Here is a 10,311-nt window from a genome sequence, read left to right as displayed (position 1 = left end):
ACACACACACACACACACACACACACTAGAAAGCTGAAACAAAAGAGGAGTGAAGGTAAAGTAAGAGAAGGGGAACGTTAGTTAGAGGAAAGAGAAGGATAGGAAAGGAAAGTCAAAGGAATGATGGAGCAATGAGAGAGAGAGAGAGAGAGAGAGAGAGAGAGAGAGAGAGAGAGAGAGAGAGAGAGAGAGAGAGAGAGGAAGTGTAAGGGTGTAAGAAAAGTGAATAATGGGTGTAGGAGGCGTGAATGGGCGGGGTAGCCGGCAGGAAGTGTGTGTGTGTGTGTGTGTGTGTGTGTGTGTGTGTGTGTGAGAGAGAGAGAGAGAGAGAGAGAGAGAGAGAGAGAGAGAGAGAGAGAGAGAGGGAATTATTCACTCACAGTCCTAAGTGAAATGAACGAGGTTGGAGGGGAGTAGGGGAGAGAAAAGGTTGAAGGTGAGAAAGAGGGAGGAAATGGGGGAGATAAATGAGACAAAAATAAAGGGAGGAGAGAGGAGAGAATTGGTCGAAAAGGAGAGAGGGAGAAGGTAGAGGGAAGCGAGAGAGAGGGGGGGGGGAGGAAGGGAGAGTCAGACGAGATGTAGAAGAGGAGAAAAGAGTGAGAAGAAAAGGGGGAACAGAAGAGGGGAGGAAAGAGAGAGAGAAGGAGCAATTATATGTGAAGGAGTGAGAAAGGAAAGGGAGTTGATGAGGGAATTTTGAAGTGTGTGTGTGTGTGTGAGAGAGAGAGAGAGAGAGAGAGAGAGAGAGAGAGAGAGAGAGAACACACACACACACACACACACACACACACACACACACAATTACATTCTCAAGGCTGTATCCAACCATTCTTTCCCACCGCTAATGCAGATATCTTCATTAACACAAAACTGCACGATGTTTTAGGTTTTTTCCTTCGTTTTAATATTTTTTTATACTTTTCTCTTGATCGTCGCCGCCATCATTATCATCTGTACACATACCTGCATTCGTACAGTACATACACACATACACATACATACATACTGTACATACATAGAAGAGTACATGTATTTACACATACCAATCTATCTTTCTACTATCTGTCATTCTATATCTATCTGTCTATCTATCTATATCTACCTATCTATCTATCTATATCTATCTATCTATATACGTGTGTGTGTGTGTGTGTGTGTGTGTGTGTGTGTAGACATCTCAGTATACGGTATACGTATGTATGTGTGTGTCTGTGTGAGGATAGTTTGAGGTTTTCAGCGTCGCTAAAAGTATGTGTATGAAGGAAGGACGGTATAATGGTGTGAATGTGCTTGAGGAGGCATTATCTGTGTGTTTTGCATATAGGCGTATACTTGACTCTAAATATATCATCAGCATGGCAGTCAGCTGTTTCGAAATAAGTATTGTTACTGAGCACTTTTTTTTTATTTTGTATTTTTCGGAAGCAAATATTTCTGAATGATTTACGTATTTCATGTGTTGTAACCCAACCACCCAACCTCCCCTAACCTAACGCAGCCTAACCATATCAAAACCGACCTAACCTCACCCAGTCTCAACCTAACCCCACCTAATCAACCCAAACCCAGTCAAGCTTAAAATGACCTAATCCAGCAAACCTAACCAAGCTTAACCTAACAACCTAAACATTATGACCGACGTATTCTAACCCAGTCTAACTTGATCTGGGTATACCTAATGGAACGGAACCCAAACCAACCTAAAATTATCCAATCCGATAAAACCCAGCCTAAACTAACCTAACTTAACATACTGTAGTATCGGCCCATCCTTCTTTAAGATTTACGTGTGGTTTGTGAAACTCTGCGGATGTCACACTCAAAGTTTGGCCCGTTCTGTGTACAAATGCTGTCAGTGGGCATGCATAAGTGAAGTAACTGTGTGTGTGTGTGTGTGTGTGTGTGTGTGTGTGTGTGTATTGTTCGGGGAGGCATGAGAAATGGTCGGAGTCATAATTCTGGCTGGGAAGCATCGGCGAATATTAAGCTGGTGATAAAACTGTATAGTTTCGACCTGGAGGGATGTCAGCATGCTTGTGAGTGGTTGCCCAAGAATGTAGGCAAGTACACACACATGCTCGTGCACAAGTATTTACACACACACACACACACACACATATATATAAATATATATATATATATATATATATATATATATATATATATATATATATATATATATATATATATATATATATTGAGAGAGAGGGGAGGGAAAAAGGAAATCAAATATAAGATAAAGGAGTCAACTACGGACAGAGAGAGAGAGAGAGAGAGAGAGAGAGAGAGAGAGAGAGAGGCCTTGACGGAAAACCCCCACTTATAACTTTCTGAAGAATTTCGCCATATATTGTTGTTGTGGTTATCATGGGGATTCTCTCTCTCTCTCTCTCTCTGCCCGTCATCCTCCTTCCATTCCCTTCTCCCTTTGTGTCTTAGTTTCTCTCCCTTTTTCCCTTCATTACTCCTCACTACTCTGACTCTACCTCTCTTTCTTGCCTCATTTCATCCCTCTGTTCCTGTCTCCTTCTCCCTTGTTCCCTCCTTTTCTTTTTCTTCCTTCAGTTCCTTGATTTTTTTTCCCGTCTTTCTTGTCTCTTTCCCTCCTTCCCTGCTTTCCCCTTTCTTGCATCCCTTCTTTCTCTTCTCTCCATTCCATCCTCCCTTTCCTTTCCTTTCCTTTCCTTCCATCCTCCCTCCTTCCATCCAGGGTTATTTTCCTTTTTCCCTCTCCCTCCTTTCGTATCTCTCTCCCTCCTTCCCTTTTTCCTCTCTTTTCTTCCTTCCTTACTTCCTTCCTTCTTTCCTTCACTCCTTCGTTCCATATCTTTTTTACTTCATCCCAATCCCCCCTTTCCTCTTCCTCCTTCCCTCATTCCTTCCTATCCTTCCCTTTCGTCTCTCTCCCTCCCTCCTCCAGACTTAGAATTGCGTTTTACTGCTCATAGAATCATGCTGGTAGCTGGCTGTGAGGAGGTGGAGAGGAGGAGAAGGAGAAGGAGGGAGAAGATATGCAGGGTTAGAGGAAAAGGTTGGAAGACTGGATAGAAACAGAAAACAGATTTCGTAAAAGAGGATGGGAAAACCGAAGTAAAGAATGGATGTTGTAAGCGTGGAAGAAGGTGGCTAGCTGAGTGGAAGAGAGTGAAGGAGGGAGGAAAAGGTACAAGAAGCATATTGTTCCTTTCTTAACTTAGCCTCATAGAATGGATACCACAGTTGAAACCTATCTCTGACCTCTAAGGGACTGATAAGGTTTGCTGCTTCTAACTTCCTTTTTAACTCTTTGCCCCCGCAGTGTGATAATGTACTTTTCATTTTAGTTAAAGCATCATTCGGCCATTGTATTCATCTTGAGGAGGATTTTTACTCGCAGTAGTGAGGTGGCTGATAAAGACGGTATCAAGAAACAGGCGTCCTATCGTGTGGAACGTCTTCGAGCAAGGGAGGTTGTATTTTAAACTTTTTGTTTTTCTTGGTACCACTGTAAGGCAGTTTTCACAAAGTTTGTTCAGTAGCAGAGAAGAAAACAAAGCCTGGTGTCCCTCCTGTGACAAGCTATATGGGGCAAGAATTCTACACATCAAGTTTCAGCTGAATTATAATGTTCTCACTTGCAACGCTTGCTCGAACATGGAAACCTCTTCATTCGAGAACTGTCTTCCGAGATTATAAAATAAAAGAAAACTAGATAGCAGGAACAACATAGAAAACATGTCGTTGGCTGAAGGGGTAAATCCCTAAAACAGTGTCCCTTTGTAGTCCTTTGTACTGCTAAGCCCTTGAGCATACCACGCTAGCTGTGTGGTTCTGGGAGTGTGGTGGTTGGTGTGGTAGCTGTCGTGGTGGTTGTGATGGTGATGGTGGTAGTTTGAGTATTAGAGGTGGTTGTGGTGATGTAGTTGTTGGTGTGGTAGTTGTGGTGATGTAGTTGTTGGTGATTGTTGTAGTTGTGGTGCTGATGGTGACTGAGGGGATGATTGTGATGGTAATGGTAGTGGCGGTAGTTGCGGTGGTGGTGATAGTAATGCTAGTCATGGTGGTGGTGGTGACTGGTAGTTGTTGGTGATTGTGGTTGCTCTCGTGATAAAAAGAAGTTGAGGAGTAATTTACGTTTGACCTTCACTCACACACTTATCCTCCACGGTTAGTCACTCACACTCACGCTCACCCACACCCTTATCCACACCCCCACCCTCCACGGTTAGTCACTCACACTCACCCACACCCTTATCCACACCCTCACCCTCCACGGTTAGTCACTCACACTCACCCTTATCCACGCCCTCACCCTTCATGGTTAGTCACTCATTCACAGTCATGCCCACGCTCACACTCAGACTCATTTTACTTTTGTGGAAGCAGGATATGATGATGATAATGATGATGATGTGTCGAACCTGAGTAGCAATATATATAAAGATACCAATACAAATGATAACGATATTAATAAATAATAATAATAATAATAATAATAATAATAATAATAATAATGATAATAAAAATAATTAGTAATAGTAGTAGTAGTAGTATTTCAGTCATCTCATACGCGTAGAGCAATGTCGTCATTCCGACTGGGACACTCTAACCACTAGACCACCAGGCACCTTCTTATATGCATTAGAGAGAGAGAGAGAGAGAGAGAGAGAGAGAGAGAGAGAGAGAGAGAGAGAGAGAGAGAGAGAGAGAGAGAGAGCATTAAACTTTTGGGTAATAAACAGACGCGTACATACATACATAGATTGATATTGGAAAGTAGGTGAACGGCGCTGGACTCTTGAACGTAAAAGCGGGAACGTGAGATTTTTATAGCAGTGTGAGAGATGAGGTGAGGGAAAGTGTGTCAGGATGAGAGAGAAAGGAGGGGGGATGAGAATGTGGACATATGGGAAGAGATGAAAAGATGAGGAAAGAAAAGGGAGGGAAAGGGTAAGTTGATAATGGAGAGAGAGAGAGAGAGAGAGAGAGAGAGGGAAATATGTATAAGGGCACAATGTTTACAAAGGTCAGTGATGTAAGACTTGATCTTCACACACACACACACACACACACACACACACACACACACACACACACACACACACACACACACACACACACACACACACACACACACACACACACACACACACACACACACACACACCATCTGTCTGTCTGTCTGTCTCTGTCTCTATCTGTCTGTCTGTCTGTCTGTCTCTCTCTCTCTCTCTCTCTCTCTCAGTTATTCATGTATTCTCTCTCCCTTTTATACTAACATACCCAGTGCATTTCAGATTCAGTCCAGTCCCTCTCACTTTAATTTTCTGTCACGCAATTCGTCTAACTTACTCTTTCTCACCTAGGAACTTACTCATTCGTTATTATCTTGTCATACTTTTTTTCACAGCCTCACTCACTCATTCACTCACATTTTCACCCAGTGTTTTAATGATTAACATTTTGCCCCACCTACTCACTCCCTCCCAACTTTTCACCTACTGTCTCTCACTCACTCACTCTGTTTTAAACTCACACTTACTCAGTCACCCATCCTCTCACACAGTTTCAGGCGCCCATTCCCACTGTCACTATTTCATCCTCTCTCTCTCTCTCTCTCTCTCTCTCTCTTTCAGCTTTAATATCCCAGTTTCCGGCGGCTATTTTTAACCCACGGCGTAGTTTGTGTGTGTGTGTGTGTGTGTGTGTGTGTGTGTGTGTGTGTGTGTGTGTGTGTGTGTGTGTTTTATTAAAGGAGTATGTATTTATATATTTATTCGATATACATGTCCTTGTGTGTGGGTGTGCGGGAGTAGGCCTGTTTATTATGTGTATGTGGATGTATGCGTGAGGGAAGGCGGGAGTAAGAAAAGAATGATGAGAGAAGGGAGGAAAGAGATGGTAGGAGAAAGAGAGAGATAGGGGGGGGGATGAAAAACTTGGCTTGCAAGAACAGCCAGATATGATTGTCTTCTTCATCTTACTGCAATTATTGCAGGGTAATTGGAGAATACCAGGTGAAATTATTATGATTATTTTTAGTGTTATTATGTACCAGTATTATTATTCTCAGTATTGTTAATACATTTTTCATCATCATCATCATCAGCAGCAGCAGCAGCAGCAGCGTGGTTCCCATTAATAATGAAGTTATTATTATTATTATTATTTTTATTATTATTATTATTATTATCATCATCATCATCATCATCATCATCATCATGGTTATTATTATTTATTTCTACATCTGCGATCTTACCTTGCGCCCTACTTCTGTGCGTTCCTCCTTGCTTCCTTACCTTCTTCTCTGCTTAGTTGCCGCCTTCCCCTCCTTGTTACCTTTATGCCTCCCTCCCTCTCGGCTTTCTTCTCCCCCCCCCCCATCTTTATAAGAATATCTGGGCATTAAAAAAAGGGTTGCAGCCTCCTCTCCTCACTTCCTTAACTTCCATTCGTCCCTTTCTTACATACTGTTCCTGCCTTTCGCCCTCCCTCCTTCTTCCCCTTCACTCCTTCTCACCTTCGCTGCTTACCTCCTTCCCACCTTATCTCTTCATCAGTTTTGATTCTCCATTACCTACCTGTCCGTGTATTTCTAACTCCACACACACACACACACACACACACACACACACACACACACACACACACACACACACACACACACACACACACACACACACACACACACACACACACACACACACACACTGTGTGTGTGTGTGTGTACTAAAGTGATATGATGATCGACGGTTCGTCACTGGGATGACTGTCGAGATAATGAATAATGAGAATGCCTTACTGCGATGATGATGATGATGATGATGATTAGAAATACTGTAAGATGTGATGATGGTAATCGTAGGTAATAAAAACCATGTGCTGATGATGAAGGTAATGGTTGTGGTGAATGATGAAGGATTTATTGTGCTTGTGTGGGTGATGAGAGATGAGAGAGAGCCTGTTGATGGCGATGGTAACTGAGGGAGAGCATTGTGATGGTTATGAAATTGTACGTACAGACACCCAGGCCATTTTTGTGTGAATTAGTGAGGGTGTAGACCAGAATGGAAGAAGGTAAGGTTGTGTGTGTGTGTGTGTGTGTGTGTGTGTGTGTGTGTGTGTGTGTGTGTGTGTGTGTGTGTGTGTGTTGGATGTGGTAAGGGTACCGGTATTGATCTATGGATGACCTGAATATGTTTGTGGAGGTTGTGTGTGTGTGTGTGTGTGTGTGTGTGTGTGTGTGTGTGTGTGTGTGTGTGTGTGTGTGTGTGTGTGCGCGCTCGCGCGCGTGTGTGTTTGCCGTAAACGAGGAGAAAGTGAACCAGTTTACTGCCACCGTGTCACCCTAAGGGCATGGGAGGAGGGAGAGACGGAGGGAAAGTAACGGGAGCGGGGGAAGGAGGAAAGAACGGAGGGAGGGAGGGAAGGACGGAGGAAAGGAAGGAAAGTGGTGTAGGGTGAGGAAGGAACGGAGGAAGGGAAAATGGTGTAGGGTGAGGAAAGGAAAGGAGGAGGTAGGGAAAGAGGGTGAAGTAGGGAGGGAAAGTTGAAGGTAGGAGGGAAGGCGAGTGGGAAGGAGAAAGAGCAAGAGGTACAGAGGGTCAGTAGGAGAGAGAGAGAATGAAGCAGGGTGAGGGAGGGAGGAAAGGAAGGAAGGCGATGATAATGAGGGAAGAGGGAAACGGAATGTGGTTATGTTAGGGAGGAAAGTAGAAGGAAGGAGAGAGGGACGGAGGGAAAGTAGAGCACATTGACGGGGGGCTTGTGGGAAAGTGAAGATAATGAAGGAGGAGGGAGAGGGAAAGTGATAATGCCAAGGGAGGTAAAGATGAAGGTTAGTTGGAGCTAGATGGGAGGGACAGAGGGAGAGAGAGGAGAGGAAAAGGAGAGAGGGAGGGAAGGAGGGAGTAAAGTGACAATGCTGGTGGTAATAATCGTGAAGGAGAGAGAGAGAGAGAGAGAGAGAGAGAGAGAGAGAGAGAGAGAGAGAGAGAGGGAGAGGAAGAGAGAAACGATGATAATGAGGGAGGAGGGAGAGGGAAAGTGATAATGCTAGAGAGGTAATTTTGAAGGAAGGGTTGAAATGGTAATGAGTGTGGGAATGTGTGGCTGGGGTTACCACGGGTCGTATTTTAAGTGTCTGCGGGATTTCGTAACACCTCTTCATCAGCGATTCATTTTGCATCACGCTACACCTCAGCATTCGTTTGTATGTTAATGATGCCCCGTATGACGAATTTAAAACGACTTGAATAAGATACAAGAGAATGTTAAGATGTAATATGCAAAGTAAAACCGCTAAAGGAGAGTTGCTACGAAGTTTCCATTGCCACTTAGAATACTAACTACACACTCACAACCACTGATTCGCCACCTGCTATACTCTTTTCACTTTCACTTGACAAAATTGTCATCTCTTCATCTTGAAAACCCAGTTATAGCAAGAGATTAATACTAGATCATGCTAGTCACGAAGAAGTGCAATGGAAATGCCGTATTGCCATAATCTGCCATTGAACTACGAGAACTAAGTTGCAAAAGGACAAACTGCACCATTAATCCACCACCTGTTGCACATCCTGTAATGGATAGACAGTAAGACAGTAGGGTGGATAGGTGATGAGTCGCATGCCGGATCATTTTTATGAATGACTGCAAATGATCGGGAAAGCGTGTGAATCTGAAGTGAACTGAAGTTTATATGATCATTTGTGATGTGAATGTGTTGGTGTAACAGTGATCATTGTTTTATCAGCGATACCAGTATGACACATCATTGTGTAAGGTTTGACATACCAACACTCGCTGACCGTCGGATTCTTGGAAGCCTGTTTTCAAAATGCTTCCCTGCTGACAGGCGAACCATCAGTCATCTCGCCAAGCTCCGTTGATGTTATGAAAGAAGATAACTCAGCTTTTTCTGAGAGAGTTTAGTCAAATGTTAAAATAGTTTCTCTGAACGTGTTCAGCTTTTTTTTTTATTTAAAATTTCTGTAGCTAAGCGAAAACCTGTACAGTCAAGAAATGAGGCCCATTTAGTTTGCAAAGAGTTGGGCTTGAGAGAGAGAGAGAGAGAGAGAGAGAGAGAGTGTGTGTGTGTGTGTGTGTGTGTGTGTGTGTGTGTGCGTGCGTGATGTGTAAGGCAGAGATAGAGTAAAGAAAATCAGGGAGATGGGGAGTGAAAGCTGGTGTGCGTGTGTGTGTGAGTGAGACCTCGGGTTGTTTGTGGTCAGTGTCGCCCCGGGCCACTGGACACTGACGCCTCGGGCACCACACCACGGGAAGAGGGAGGGGGGGGAGGGAAAGGAGGAGAAGGAAGGGTGGAGAGGGGAAAAAGACGGGGAGGTGGAGAGTGAGGGGGAGGGGTAGAATGGCAGGCATGTGTGTGTGTAAGGGGAGGTGAGAGAGAGAGAGTATTCTTGGTTTTCTGTCAAGACTCTTTATTCCCTGTCTGAACACTTTTGTTTTGATGCATTTTCTTGCTTGCAGGGGCGTAGCCAAAATGTTTTAAAATGGTATGGAGAGGGGGGTGAGGAGTATTCTGCAGGAAGTTTGAGGTGGCCTGTGGAATGTGCATGTATACTTGGCCTCTTTAATATGATGTCCACTTTTTCTTATCGTGCAGTCTTGAGACGTTTTATTCAGCTAGGTTTTTTTTTTTTTTTTTTTTTTTTTTTATCCGGAAGCCTTCATTAACCCTTTCACTACTAGGAGCTTTACATTTCGACTGGAGATATCAAGACGTTAAGTATAAAAAGTCAAGAGATGAACGAGTTCAGGGGTGGTCAGTTCAGCCCCACCTCTGACAACATGACTACTTGCTAGACATGTATTTTTTGCAGGTATCCTACACCATATGTTAGGAATGGGTACAGTAATAACCGGTCTTCTCCAGTAGTGGTCAATAGTGTATCTGTTCCATACACATACCCCGGTGCTGTGCCACTGTCTGGAGAGGAAGAGCGAGGATTGTTTTGCATCAGACCGGTTGATAGGCAGAAAGGTTGGCGGGTTGACAGGTTGAAACATAGGATGGTAGATAGGATGATAGGTAGAAAGGGTTTGATAAGCTGAAAAGTTAGCTGGTGGATAGAGTAGAAAAGTAGGTAGATAAATAGGTTGCTGGGTAGAAGAGTAGGTCGTTGGATTGATTGATAGCTTGAAAGGTAAGCTGGTAGATGAATTAATAGATTGAAAAGTACACTGGCAGATAGAATGATAGGTATAGAAAGGTAGGCCGGTAGGCAAGGTAGTGGCATAGAGCAGCAGACGTGAGATAGGTTGGTTGGCAGGTTGGCTTAGTGTCAGATAAACTGATAAGCCAAC

Source organism: Coenobita brevimanus, chromosome 63, assembly GCF_032717465.1.
Source record: "Coenobita brevimanus isolate Jiangsu-jjx chromosome 63, ASM3271746v2, whole genome shotgun sequence".
NCBI classification, from domain to species: Eukaryota; Metazoa; Arthropoda; class Malacostraca; order Decapoda; family Coenobitidae; genus Coenobita; species Coenobita brevimanus.
The sequence above is the reverse complement of the archived record's forward strand: the minus strand, read 5'-3'. Positions refer to the sequence as shown.